Here is a 12,383-nt window from a genome sequence, read left to right on the forward strand (position 1 = left end):
GGCTAGGGTGAGGGTGAGTGTTAGGGTGACGGTAAGGGTGAGGGTTTGGGTTAGATAAGGTTTAGGGTTAGGTTTAGGGATAGGGTGAGGGTGAGGGTTACGGTTAGGGTTAGGGTTAGGGTTAGTGTTAGGGTGAGGGTTAGTGTGAGGGAAAGAGTTAGGGTGAGGGTTAGGATGAGGGTGAGGTTTAGAGTTAGGGTTAGGGTTAGTGTTAGGGTGAGGGTTAGGGTGAGGGGTAGGGTGAGGGTTAGGGTAAGGGTTAGGGTTAGGATTAGGTTGAGGGTTAGGGTGAGGGTGAGGGATAGCGTTAGGGTGAGGTTTAACGTTAGGATGAGGTTTAGGGTTAGGATTAGGGTTAGGGTTTGGGTTAGGCTGAGGGTGAGGGTGAGGGTGAGGGTTAGGATTAGTGTCAGGGTTAGGGTTAGGGTGAGGTTTAGTGTGAGGGTTAGGGTTAGTGTGAAGGTTAGGGTCAGGGTTAGTGTAGGGTTAGGGTTAGGGTTAGGGTGAGTGTTAGGGTGACGATTAGGGTTAGGGTTAGGGTTAGGGTGAGGCTGAGGGTGGGGACTAGTGTTAGGGTGAGGGTTAGGGTTAGGGTGAGCTTTAGGGTCAGGGTTAAGTTAGGATTAGGGTTAGGGTTTGGGTGAGTGTTAGGGTTAGGTTGCGGATGGGGTTAGGGTGAGGGTTAGGGCGAGGCTGAGGGTGAGGGTTAGGGTTAGGGTTAAGGTGAGGGTTGGGACTAGGGTTAGGGTGAGGCTTAGGGTGAGGGTGAGAGTGAGGATTAGGGTTAGGGTAAGGGTTAGGGTTAGGGTTAGGGTTAGGGTTAGGGTTAGGGTTAGGGTGAGACTAATGGTCAGGGTGAGGGTTAGGGTGAGGGTGAGGGTGAGGGTTAGGGTTAGAGTTAGTGTTAGGGTTAGGTTTAGGGTTAGGGTGAGGGTTTGGGTTAGGGTGTGGGTGAGGATTAGGGTTAGTGTCAGGGTTAGCGTGATGGTGAGTGTTAGGGTGAGGATGAGCGTTAGAGTGAGTGTGAGGGTTAGGGTTAGCATTAGGGTTAGGATGAGAGTTAGGGTGAGGGTTAGGGTTAGGGTTAGGGTGAGGGTGAGGTTTAGTTTTAGGGTTAGGGTTAGGGTTAGGTTGAGGGTTAGGGCGAGGGCTAGGGTGAGGGTGAGGGTTAGGGTTTGGTGTAGGGGTAGGGTGTGGGTTAGGGGAAGGGTATGGTTAAGGTTAGGGTGAGGTTTAATTTTAGTGTGAGGGTTAGGGTAAGGGTTAGCATGAGGTTGAGGGTAAGGATTCGGTTGAGGTTTAGGGTGAGACTGAGGGTTAGGCTTAGCGTAAGGGTTATAATTATGGTTAAGGTTAGGCTGAGGCTGAGGGTGAGTGTGAGGGTGAGGGTTAGGGTGAGGTTTAAAGTTAGGGATAGGGTTAGGGTGACAGTTACGGTTAGTGTGAGGGTTAGGTTTAGGTTTAGGTTGAGGGTTAGGGTTAGGTTGAGGGTTAGGGTGAGCTTTAGGGTTACGGTTAGGGTTAGGGTAAAGGTTAATATCAGAGTTAGGGTTAGGGTTAGGGTGAGTGTTAGGGTGAGGGTTGGTGTTAGGGTGAGGGTTAGGATTAGTGTGAAGGTTAGGGTGAGGCTGAGGGTGAGGATTAGGGTTAGGGTGAGTGTTAGGGTCTGGGTTAGTGTTAGGGTTAGGGTTAGGGTGAAGATTAGGGTGAGGGTTCAGGTACGGGTCAGGGTTAGGGTGTGGGTGAGGGTTAGGGTTAGGGTGAGGGTTAGAGTGACGGTGAGTGTTTGGGTTAGGGTGAGGTTTAGGGTTAGGGTTATGGTGAGTGTTAGGGTGAGGGTTAGGGTTAGGGTGAGGGTTAGGGTTAGGGTTAGTGTGAGGATTAGGGTGGGGGTGAGTGTGAGGGTCAGGGTAAGGGTTAGGGTGAGGGTGAGGGATAGGGTTAGCGTTAGGGTTAGGGTGAGAATTAGGGTTATATTTAGGGTGAGGTTTGGGTTAGGGGTAGAGGTAGGGTTAGGGTTAGGGTTAGGGTGAGAATGATGGTTACGGTTAGGTTTATTGTTAGGGTTAGTGTAAGGGTTAAGGTTAGCGTGAGGTTAAGGTTTAGGTTGAAGGTTAGGGTGAGGGTGAGGGTTAGGGTTAGCGTTAAGGTTAGGGTGAGCGTTCGGGTGATGGTTAGGGTTAGGGTGAGGTTTAGGGTTATTTTGAGGGTTAGTGTTAGCATTAGGGTTACGATGAGTGTTAGGGTAAGTGTGAGGGTTAGGATTAGGGTTAGGGTTAAGGTTAGGGTTAGGGTTAGGGTGAGGGTTAAGGTGAGGTTTAGGGTGAGGGTGAGTGTTAGGGTTAGCGTAAGGTTTAGGGTGAGATTTAGGTTGACGGTTAGTGTTCAGGTTAGGGTGAGGGTTAGGGTGAGTGTGAGGGTTAGGGTTAGCATTAGGGTTAGGGTAAGAGTTAGGTTGACGTTTAGGTTTACGGTTAGGGTGAGGGTGACGGTGAGTGTGAGGGTTAGGATTAGGGTGGGGGTTAGGCTTTTAGGGTGAGGGTTAGTGTTAAGGTGATGTTTAGGGTGAGGGTGAGGGTTAGGGTTATTGTTAGCGTTAGGGTTAGGGTGAGTTCTAGGATTAGGGTTAGGGTTAGGTTTATGTTCAGGGTTAGGGTTAGGGTTAAAGTGAGGGTTAGGTTTAGAGTGAGGTTAGGGTTATGTTTAGGGTAATTGTTAGGGTTAGTGTTGGGTGAGGTTTACATTGAGTGGTAGGGTTAGGGAAAAGTTTAGGGTGAGTGTTAGTGTGAGGGATAGGGTTAGGTTTAGGGTTATCGTGAGGGTAAGGGTTAGGGGGAGGTTTAGGGGGAGGTTGAGGGTTAGGGTTAGGGTTAGGTTTAGGGTGAGAGTTAGGGTGAGGATTAGGGTGAATGTTAGGTTTAGGGTTAGGGTGAGGCTTAGGTTTAGGGTGATGTTTAGGGAAAGGGTGAGGTTTAGGGTGCGGGTGAGTGTTTGGTGAGGTTGAGAGTTAGGATGAGGGTTTGGGTTAGAGTTAGGATTAGGGTGAGGGCTAGGGTGAGGATGAGGGTTAGGGTCAGAGTGAGTGTGAGGGGTTGGCTTTGGTATGGGTTAGGGTGAGGGTTAGTGTGAAGATGAGGGTAAGGTTTAGAGTGAGGATTATGGTTAGGCTGAGGGTTAGGGTTAGGATTAGGATTATGGTGAGGGCTAGGGTGAGGGTGCGGTTTAGGGTTAAGGGTTAGGGTGAGGGTTTGGGTCAGGTTGAGGTGTAGCTTGAGGGGTAGGTTTAGTGTTAGGGTGAGGTTTAGGTTCACTGTGAGGGTTAGGGTTAGGGTTAGTTTTAGGGTGAGGGTAAGGTTTATGGTGAGAGTTAGGGTGAGAGTGAGTGTTAGGGTTAGCCTTAGGGTTTGGGAGAGGTGTAGAGTGAGGGTTAGTGTTAGGGTTAACTTGAGGGTAAGGTTTAGGTTGAGGTGAGGGTTAGGGTTAGGTTTAGTTTGAGAGTTAATGTCAGAGTTAGGGTTGGGGTTAGGGTTAGGGTTAGGTTTAGAGTGAGTGTTAGGGTGAGGGTAAGGGTTAGGGTGAGGGTTAGGTTTAGGGTGAGGTTTAGGGTGAGGCTGAGGGTTAGGGTTAGGGTTAGGGTCAGGGTTAGGGTCAGGGTTAGTGTTATGGTTAGGGATAGGGTGATGTTTAGGGTTAGGGTGAGGGTTAGGGTTGGGGTTTAGGTGAGGATTAGGGTGTGGGTGAGGGTTAGAGTTAGGTTGAGGGTTAGGGTGAGTGTTAGGGTTAGGGTTAGCTTTAGGATTAGGGTGAGGGGTAGGTTTACAGTTAGGGTGAATGTTAGGGCTAGTGTGAGGGGTAGGGTTAGGGTTAGGGTGAATGTTAGGGTTAGTGTGAGTGTTAGGGTTAGGGTGAGGGTAAGGATTAGGGTAAGGGTTAGGTTGAGGGTGAGGGTTAGGGATAGCGTTAGGGTGAGGGTGAAAGTTGGGGTGAACGTTAGGTTTAGGGTTAGGGTGAGCGTTAGTGTGAGGTTGAGGGTTAGGGTTAGTGTGAGGGTTAGGATTACGGTTACGGTTAGGGTTAGGGTGAAGTTTAGGGTGAGGGTCAGGGTTAGGGTGAGGGTTAGGGTGAGAGTGAGGTTTAGTGTTAGAGTGATGTTTAGGTTGAGGGTGAGGGTGAGCATTAGGGTTTGGGTGAGAGGGTTAGGATTAGAGTCAGGATTAGGGTTAGGGTTACGGTGAGGGTTAGTTTTAGGGTGATGTTTAGGGTGAGTTTGAGGGTTAAGGTGAGGGTTAGGGTGACAGTGAGGGTTAGGGTGTGGGTAAGGGTTAGGGTTAGGGTTAGGGTTATGTTTAGGGTTAGGGTTAGGGTGAGGATTAGGGTTAGGTTGATGTTTAGGGTGAGGGTGAGGGTTAGGGTGAGGGTGAGGGTGAGGTTTAGGGTGAGGTGTAGGGTTAGGGTTAGGGTGAGGGTTACGTTTAGTGTGAGGGTAAGGGTGAGGTTTAGGGTTAGGGTGAGGGTTAGGGTTAGGGTTAGGGTTAGGGTGAGGGTAAGAGTTAGGGTGAGGTTTAGGGTGAGGGTGAGGGTTAGGGTTAGGGTTAGGGTTAGTGTGAGTGTTAGGGTGAGGGTAAGAGTTAGGGTGAGTGTTAGGGTGAGGGTGAGGTTTAGGGTTATGGTTAGGGTTAGTGTTAGGGTGAGGGTTAGGGTGAGGGTTAGGGTTAGGGTTAGGGTTAGTTTGAGGGATAAGGTGAGGGTGAGGGTTAGCATTAGAGTGAGGTTTAGCTTTAGGTTGAGGTTTCAGGTGAGTGTGAATGTTAGGGTTAGTGTTAGGGTTATAATTACAGTTAGGGTTAGGGTTAGGCTGAGGGTGAGGGTTAGGGTTAGGGTTAGGGTTAGGGTAAGGTTAAGTGTTAGGGTGAGTGTTAGGGTGAGGGTGAGGTTTAGGGTTAGGGTTAGGGTTAGTGTTAGGGTGAGGGTTAGGGTGAGGGTTAGGTTTAGGTTTAGGGTTAGGGTTAGGGTGAGTGTTAGGATTAGGATTAGATTTAGGGTGAGGGCTAGGGTGAGGATGAGAGTTAGGTTTAGTGTTAGACTTAGAGTGAGGATTAAGGGGAGGGGTAGGGTTAGGGTTAGGCTGAGGTTTAGTTTTAGTGTTCGGGTTAGGGTAATGGGTAGTGTTAGGTTGAGGGTAAGGTTTAGGATGAGCTTTAAGGTGAGGGTGAGGGTTAGGGTTAGCGTTAGGGTTAGGATGAGCGTTAGGGTGAGGGTGAGGGTGAGAGATAGGGTGAGGGTGAGGGTTAGGGTGTGGGAGAGTGTTAGGGTTAGGGTGAAGTTTAGTGTGATGGTGAGTGTTAGGGTGCGGGAGAGAGTTAGGGTTAGGGTTAGGGTTAGGTTGAGGTTATGGTTTAGGTTTCGGGTTAGGATTAGGGTTAGGATGAGGTTTTTGGTTAGGACTAGGGTGAGGGATAGGGTTAGTGTGAGGGTTAGGGTAAGGGTTAGGGTTAGGGTTAGGTTTAGGGTTAGGTTTAGGTTTAGGGTTAGGGTTAGGGTGAAGGTGAGGATTAAGGTTAGGATTAGGATTAGGGTTAAGTTTAAGCTGAGGGAGAGGGTGAGTGTGAGGGTGAGGGTTGGGGTTAGTGTGAGGGTTAGGTTTAGGGTTCGGGTGAGGGTAACTGTTAGGGTCAGGGTTAGGGTGAGGGTGAGGGTTAGGGTTAGGGTGAGGGTGAGGGTGAGTGTAAGGATTAGGGTGATGGTTAGGGTGAGGGTGAGGGTGAGGGTTATGGTGTGTTTGAGGGTTATGGTTAGAGTGAGTGTTAGCGTGACAGTGGGGGTTAGGGGGAGGGGGAGGGTTAGGGTTAGGGTTAGGTTTCGGTTTAGGGTGAGGGTTACAGTGAGGGTGAGCGTGAGATTTCGGGTTAGGGAGAGGTTTAGGGTGAGGGTGAGGGTGAGGGTTAGGGTTAGGGAGAGGGTTAGGTGAGGGTTAGAGTTAGGGTTAGGGTTATGGTGTGGGTTAGGCTGAGGGTTAGTGTTTGGGTTAGGATTAGTATTATAGTTAGGGTGAGGGTGAGGCTTTGGGTTAGGGTTAGGTTTAGGGAGAGGCTTAGGGTTAGCTTAGGGTGAGGGTTAGGGCTAGGTTGAGGATGAGGTTGAGGGTGACGGTTAGGTTGAGGGTTAGGGTTAGGGTTAGTGTTAGGGTGAGGGTTAGTGTGAGGGAAAGAGTTAGGGTGAGGGTTAGGATGAGGGTGAGGTTTAGAGTTAGGGTTAGGGTTAGTGTTAGGGTGAGGGTTAGGGTGAGGGGTAGGGTGAGGGTTAGGGTAAGGGTTAGGGTTAGGATTAGGTTGAGGGTTAGGGTGAGGGTGAGGGATAGCGTTAGGGTGAGGTTTAACGTTAGGATGAGGTTTAGGGTTAGGATTAGGGTTAGGGTTTGGGTTAGGCTGAGGGTGAGGGTGAGGGTGAGGGTTAGGATTAGTGTCAGGGTTAGGGTTAGGGTGAGGTTTAGTGTGAGGGTTAGGGTTAGTGTGAAGGTTAGGGTCAGGGTTAGTGTAGGGTTAGGGTTAGGGTTAGGGTTAGGGTGAGTGTTAGGGTGAGGATTAGGGTTAGGGTTAGGGTTAGGGTGAGGCTGAGGGTTAGGGTTAGGGTTAGGGTTAGGGTTAGGGTGAGGGTGAGGGTGGGGACTAGTGTTAGGGTGAGGGTTAGGGTTAGTGTGAGCTTTAGGGTCAGGGTTAAGTTAGGGTTAGGGTTAGGGTTTGGGTGAGTGTTAGGGTTAGGTTGCGGATGGGGTTAGGGTGAGGGTTAGGGAGAGGCTGAGGGTGAGGGTTAGGGTTAGGGTTAAGGTGAGGGTTGGGACTAGGGTTAGGGTGAGGCTTAGGGTGAGGGTGAGAGTGAGGATTAGGGTTAGGGTAAGGGTTAGGGTTAGGGTTAGGGTTAGGGTTAGGGTTAGGGTTAGGGTTAGGGTTAGGGTGAGAATAATGGTCAGGGTGAGGGTTAGGGTGAGGGTGAGGGTGAGGGTTAGGGTTAGAGTTAGTGTTAGGGTTAGGTTTAGGGTTAGGGTGAGGGTTTGGGTTAGGGTGTGGGTGAGGATTAGGGTTAGGGTCAGGGTTAGCGTGATGGTGAGTGTTAGGGTGAGGATGAGCGTTAGAGTGAGTGTGAGGGTTAGGGTTAGCATTAGGGTTAGGATGAGAGTTAGGGTGAGGGTTAGGGTGAGGGTGAGGGTGAGGTTTAGTTTTAGGGTTAGGGTTAGGGTTAGGTTGAGGGTTAGGGCGAGGGCTAGGGTGAGGGTGAGGGTTAGGGTTTGGTGTAGGGGTAGGGTGTGGGTTAGGGGAAGGGTATGGTTAAGGTTAGGGTGAGGTTTAATTTTAGTGTGAGGGTTAGGGTAAGGGTTAGCATGAGGTTGAGGGTAAGGATTAGGGTGAGGTTTAGGGAGAGACTGAGGGTTAGGCTTAGCGTAAGGGTTATAATTATGGTTAAGGTTAGGCTGAGGCTGAGGGTGAGTGTGAGGGTGAGGGTTAGGGTGAGGTTTAAAGTTAGGGTTAGGGTTAGGGTGACAGTTACGGTTAGTGTGAGGGTTAGGTTTAGGTTTAGGTTGAGGGTTAGGGTTAGGTTGAGGGTTAGGGTGAGCTTTAGGGTTACGGTTAGGGTTAGGGTAAAGGTTAATATCAGAGTTAGGGTTAGGGTTATGGTGAGTGTTAGGGTGAGGGTTGGTGTTAGGGTGAGGGTTAGGATTAGGGTGAGGGTTAGGGTGAGGCTGAGGGTGAGGATTAGGGTTAGGGTGAGTGTTAGGGTCTGGGTTAGTGTTAGGGTTAGGGTTAGGGTGAAGATTAGGGTGAGGGTTCAGGTACGGGTCAGGGTTAGGGTGTGGGTGAGGGTTAGGGTTAGGGTGAGGGTTAGAGTGACGGTGAGTGTTTGGGTTAGGGTGAGGTTTAGGGTTAGGGTTATGGTGAGTGTTAGGGTGAGGGTTAGGGTTAGGGTGAGGGTTAGGGTTAGGGTTAGTGTGAGGATTAGGGTGGGGGTGAGTGTGAGGGTCAGGGTAAGGGTTAGGGTGAGGGTGAGGGATAGGGTTAGCGTTAGGGTTAGGGTGAGAATTAGGGTTATATTTAGGGTGAGGTTTGGGTTAGGGGTAGAGGTAGGGTTAGGGTTAGGGTTAGGGTGAGAATGATGGTTACGGTTAGGTTTATTGTTAGGGTTAGTGTAAGGGTTAAGGTTAGCGTGAGGTTAAGGTTTAGGTTGAAGGTTAGGGTGAGGGTGAGGGTTAGGGTTAGCGTTAAGGTTAGGGTGAGCGTTCGGGTGATGGTTAGGGTTAGGGTGAGGTTTAGGGTTATTTTGAGGGTTAGTGTTAGCATTAGGGTTACGATGAGTGTTAGGGTTAGTGTGAGGGTTAGGATTAGGGTTAGGGTTAAGGTTAGGGTTAGGGTTAGGGTGAGGGTTAAGGTGAGGTTTAGGGTGAGGGTGAGTGTTAGGGTTAGCGTAAGGTTTAGGGTGAGATTTAGGTTGACGGTTAGTGTTAAGGTTAGGGTGAGGGTTAGGGTGAGTGTGAGGGTTAGGGTTAGCATTAGGGTTAGGGTGAGAGTTAGGTTGACGTTTAGGTTTACGGTTAGGGTGAGGGTGACGGTGAGTGTGAGGGTTAGGATTAGGGTGGGGGTTAGGCTTTTAGGGTGAGGGTTAGTGTTAAGGTGATGTTTAGGGTGAGGGTGAGGGTTAGGGTGTGGGTGAGCGTTAGGGTTAGGGTGAGGGTTAGGGTGACGTTGAGGGTTAGGGTTAGGGTTAGGTTTAGGGTTAGGGTTAGGGTTAGAGTTAGGCTAAGGTTGAGGGTGAGGTGTAGGTTTAGGGTTAAGGTGAGGGTTAGGGTTAGTGTGAGGGTTAGGTTTGGGTTTAGGTTTAGGGTGAGGGCTAGGGTGAGGGTGAGGTTTAGGGTGCAGGTTAGGGTTAAGGGTTAGGGTGAGGGTGAGGGTGAGGTTTACTGTGAGGGTTAGGGTTAGGGTGAGTATAGGGTTAAGATTAGGGTTAGGGTTAGGGCTAGGCAGAGGGTGAGGGTTATGGTTAGTGTTAGGGTTAGGCTGAGGGTTAAGATGAGCTGTAGGGTTAGGGTTAGGGTGAGGATTAGGGTGAGGGTGAGGTTTAGAATAAGGTTTTGTTTTAGGGTCAGGGTCAGGGTTAGGGTTACCGTGAGGGTTAGGGTTATGGTGATTTTTAGGGTGAGGGTTTGGGTTTGGGTTCGGGTTCGGGTTAGGATTTAGTTGAGGGTTAGGTTGAGGGTGAGGGTTAGTTTGACGGTGAGGTATAAGGTGAGGGTGGGGGTTAAGGTTAGGGTTATGTGGAGGGTTAGGTGTAGGGGTAGGGTTAGGATGAGGGTTAGGGTGAGGTGTAGGGTTAGGTTATGGGTGAGGGATAGGGTTAGTGTGAGGGTTAGGATTAGGTTTAGGGTTAGGTTTAGGCTGAAAGTGAGGGTGGGGGTGAGGGTGAGGGTGAGGGTTAGGGATAGTGTGAGGGTTAAGATTTGGTTTAAGGTGAGCGTAAGTGTTAGGTCAGGGTTAGGCTGAGGGTGAGTGTTAGGGTTAAGGTGAGGGTTAGGTTTATGTTAGGGTGAGGGTAAGTGATAGGGTGAGGGTTAGGGTTAGGGTTCGGGTGAGGGTTAGGGTCAGAGTTAGGTAAGGATTAGGGTTAGGGTTAGGGTGAGAGGGTGAGGATTGGGGTTAGGGTTAAGGTTAGGTTGAGTGTGCAGACTAGAGTTAGGGTGAGGGTTAGGATGAGGGTTAGGTTTAGGGTTAGGGTGAGGGTAAGTGTTAGCATGAGGGTTAGGGTTAAGGTGAGGGTTAGTGTTAGGGTTAGGGTTAGGGTTAGGGTGAGGGTTAGGGTGAGGGTTAGGGTGATGGTCAGGTCTAGGGTTAGGGTTAGGGTGAGGGTTAGTGTGAGGGTGATGTTTAGGGTGAGGGTTAGGGTGTGGTTGAGGGTTAGGTTTAGGGTGAGGGTTAGGATAAGATTTAGGATTAGGGTTAGGGTTAGGGTGAGATTTAGGGTTAGGCTGATGTTTAGGGTGAGGTAGAGGGATAGGATGTGGTGAGTGTTCGGGTGAGGGTGAGGGTTAGAGTGAGGTGTATGGTTAGGGTTAGGGTGAGGGTAAGTTTTAGGGTTAGGGTTAGGGTTAGTATAAGGGTGAGTGCTAGGGTGAGGATGAGTGTGAGGGTGAGGGTGAGTGTGAGGGTTTGGGTTAGGAAAGGGTTAGCATTAGGGATAGGGATAGGGTGAGGGTTAGGGTTAGGTTGAGGGTTAGGGTTAGTGTGAGGGTAAGAGTTAGGGTGAGGGTGAGGGTGAGGGTGAGGGTGAGGGTTAGGGTTAAGGTTAGGATTAGGATGAGGGTTAGGGTGAGGGTTAGGGTTAGGGTTAGGGATAGGTTGAGAATTAGGTTGTGGGTGAGAGTTAGCATTAGGGTGAGGTTTAGGGTTAGGGTCAGGGTTAGGGTTAGGATTAGGGTTAGGGTGAGGGCTAGGGTGAGGGTGATGGTTAGGGTTAGGGTTAGGGTTAGGGTCAGGCTTAGGGGGAGTGGTAGGTTTAGGGTTAGTGTGAGGTTTAGTTTTAGTGTGAGGGTTAGGGTAAGGGTTAGGGTTAGGGTGAGGGTAAGGGTTAGGATGAGGGTTAGGGTGAGAGTGAGGGTTAGGGTTAGCGTTAGTGTTAGGGTGAGGGTTAGGTTTAGGGTTTGGTTAGGGATAGGGTTAGGGTGAGGGTGAAGTTTAGTTTTAGGGTTAGGGTGAGGATTAGGGTTAGGGTGAGGGTTAAAGTTAGGGTTAGGGTGAGGGTGAGGGTGAGGGTTAGGGTTATAATTAGGGTTCGGGTTAGGGTTAGGCTGAAGGTGAGGGTGAGTGTGAAGGTTAGGGTTAGTGTTAGGGTGATGTTTAGGGTTAGGTTGAGGATTAGGATAAGGGTTCGGGTTAGGGTATGGGTTCGGGTTAGGTTTAGGGAGGGTGAGGATTAGGGTTAGGGTGAGGGTTAAAGTTAGGGTTAGGGTGAGGGTGAGGGTGAGGGTGAGGGTTAGGGTTATAATTAGGGTTCGGGTTAGGGTTAGGCTGAAGGTGAGGGTGAGTGTGAAGGTTAGGGTTAGTGTTAGGGTGATGTTTAGGGTTAGGTTGAGGATTAGGATAAGGGTTCGGGTTAGGGTATGGGTTCGGGTTAGGTTTAGGGTGAGGGTTAGGGTGACGTTGAGGGTTAGGGTGATGGTGAGGGTTAGGGTTAGCCTTAGGGTTAGGGTGAGGTGTAGGGTTAGGATTAGGGTGAATGTTAAGTCTAGTGTGAGGGGTAGGGGTAGGGTTAGTGTGAATGTTAGGGTTAGTGTGAGGGTTAGGTTTAGAGTTAGTTTTAGGGTGAGGGTAAGGGTTAGGGTAAGAGTTACATGAGGGTGAGGGTTAGGGTTAGTGTTAGGGTTAGGGTGAGAGTTAGGGTGAGGGTTAGGTTTAGGGATAGAGTTAGGGTTAGGGTGAGGGTGAGCATTAGGGTTAGGGTTAGGGTGAGGGTTAGTGTTAGGGTCATGTTTAGGGTGAGGGTGAGGGTTAGGGTGAGGGTGAGGGTGAGGGTTTGGGTGTGGGTGATTTTTGGGATTAGGTTGAGGGTGAGGGTGACAGTGAGGGTTAGGATGCGTGTGAGGATTAGAGTTAGGGTTAGGGTTAGGTTTAGGGTTACGGTTTATGTTAGAGTTAGGATAAGGGTGAGCGTGAGGTGTAGGTTTAGGTTTAGGGTGAGGGTTAGTGTTAGTGTGAGGATTAGGCTTGGGATTAGGGTTAGGGTTAGGGTTAGGATGAGGCTTAGTGTTAGGTTTAGGATTAGGGTGAGGGCTAGGGTGAGGGTGAGTGTTAACATGAGGGTGAGGGTTAGGGTGAGGATGTGGGTTTGGTAAGGGTTAGACTTAGGGTTAGGGTTAGTGTGAGGGCTGGGCTTAGTGTGAGGGTTAAGTTTAGGGTTAGGGTTAGCCTTAGGTTTAGGGTGAGGGTAAGGGTTATGATGAGGGTTGGAGTGAGGGTGAAGTTAGGGTGAGGGTAGGTTTGGGATTAGGGTTAGGCTGAGGGTGAGTGTTGGGGTTAGCGTTAGGGTTAGGGTAAGTTTTAAGGTGAGGGGTAGGGTTAGGGTTAGGTTTAGGTTGAGGGTAAGGGTTAGGGTGAGGGTTAGGGTGAGAGTGAGGTTTATGGTTAGCGGTAGGGTTAGGGTGAGGTTTAGGTTTCGGGTTAGGGATAGGGTTAGGTTGGGGGTGAGGTTTAGGGTTAGGATTAGGGTGAAGGTTAGGGATAGGGTGAGGGTTAGGGTTAGTGTTAGGGAGGGTGAGGGTGAGGATGAGGGTTAGGGTTATGGTTAGGGTTACATTGAGGGTGAAGGTTAGGTTTACAATTAGGGTTAGGGTTAGGCTGAGGGTG

This window comes from Dipodomys merriami, unplaced genomic scaffold, assembly GCF_024711535.1.
Source record: "Dipodomys merriami isolate MVZ:Mamm:240054 unplaced genomic scaffold, mDipMer1.0.p SCAF_27, whole genome shotgun sequence".
NCBI lineage: Eukaryota > Metazoa > Chordata > Mammalia > Rodentia > Heteromyidae > Dipodomys > Dipodomys merriami.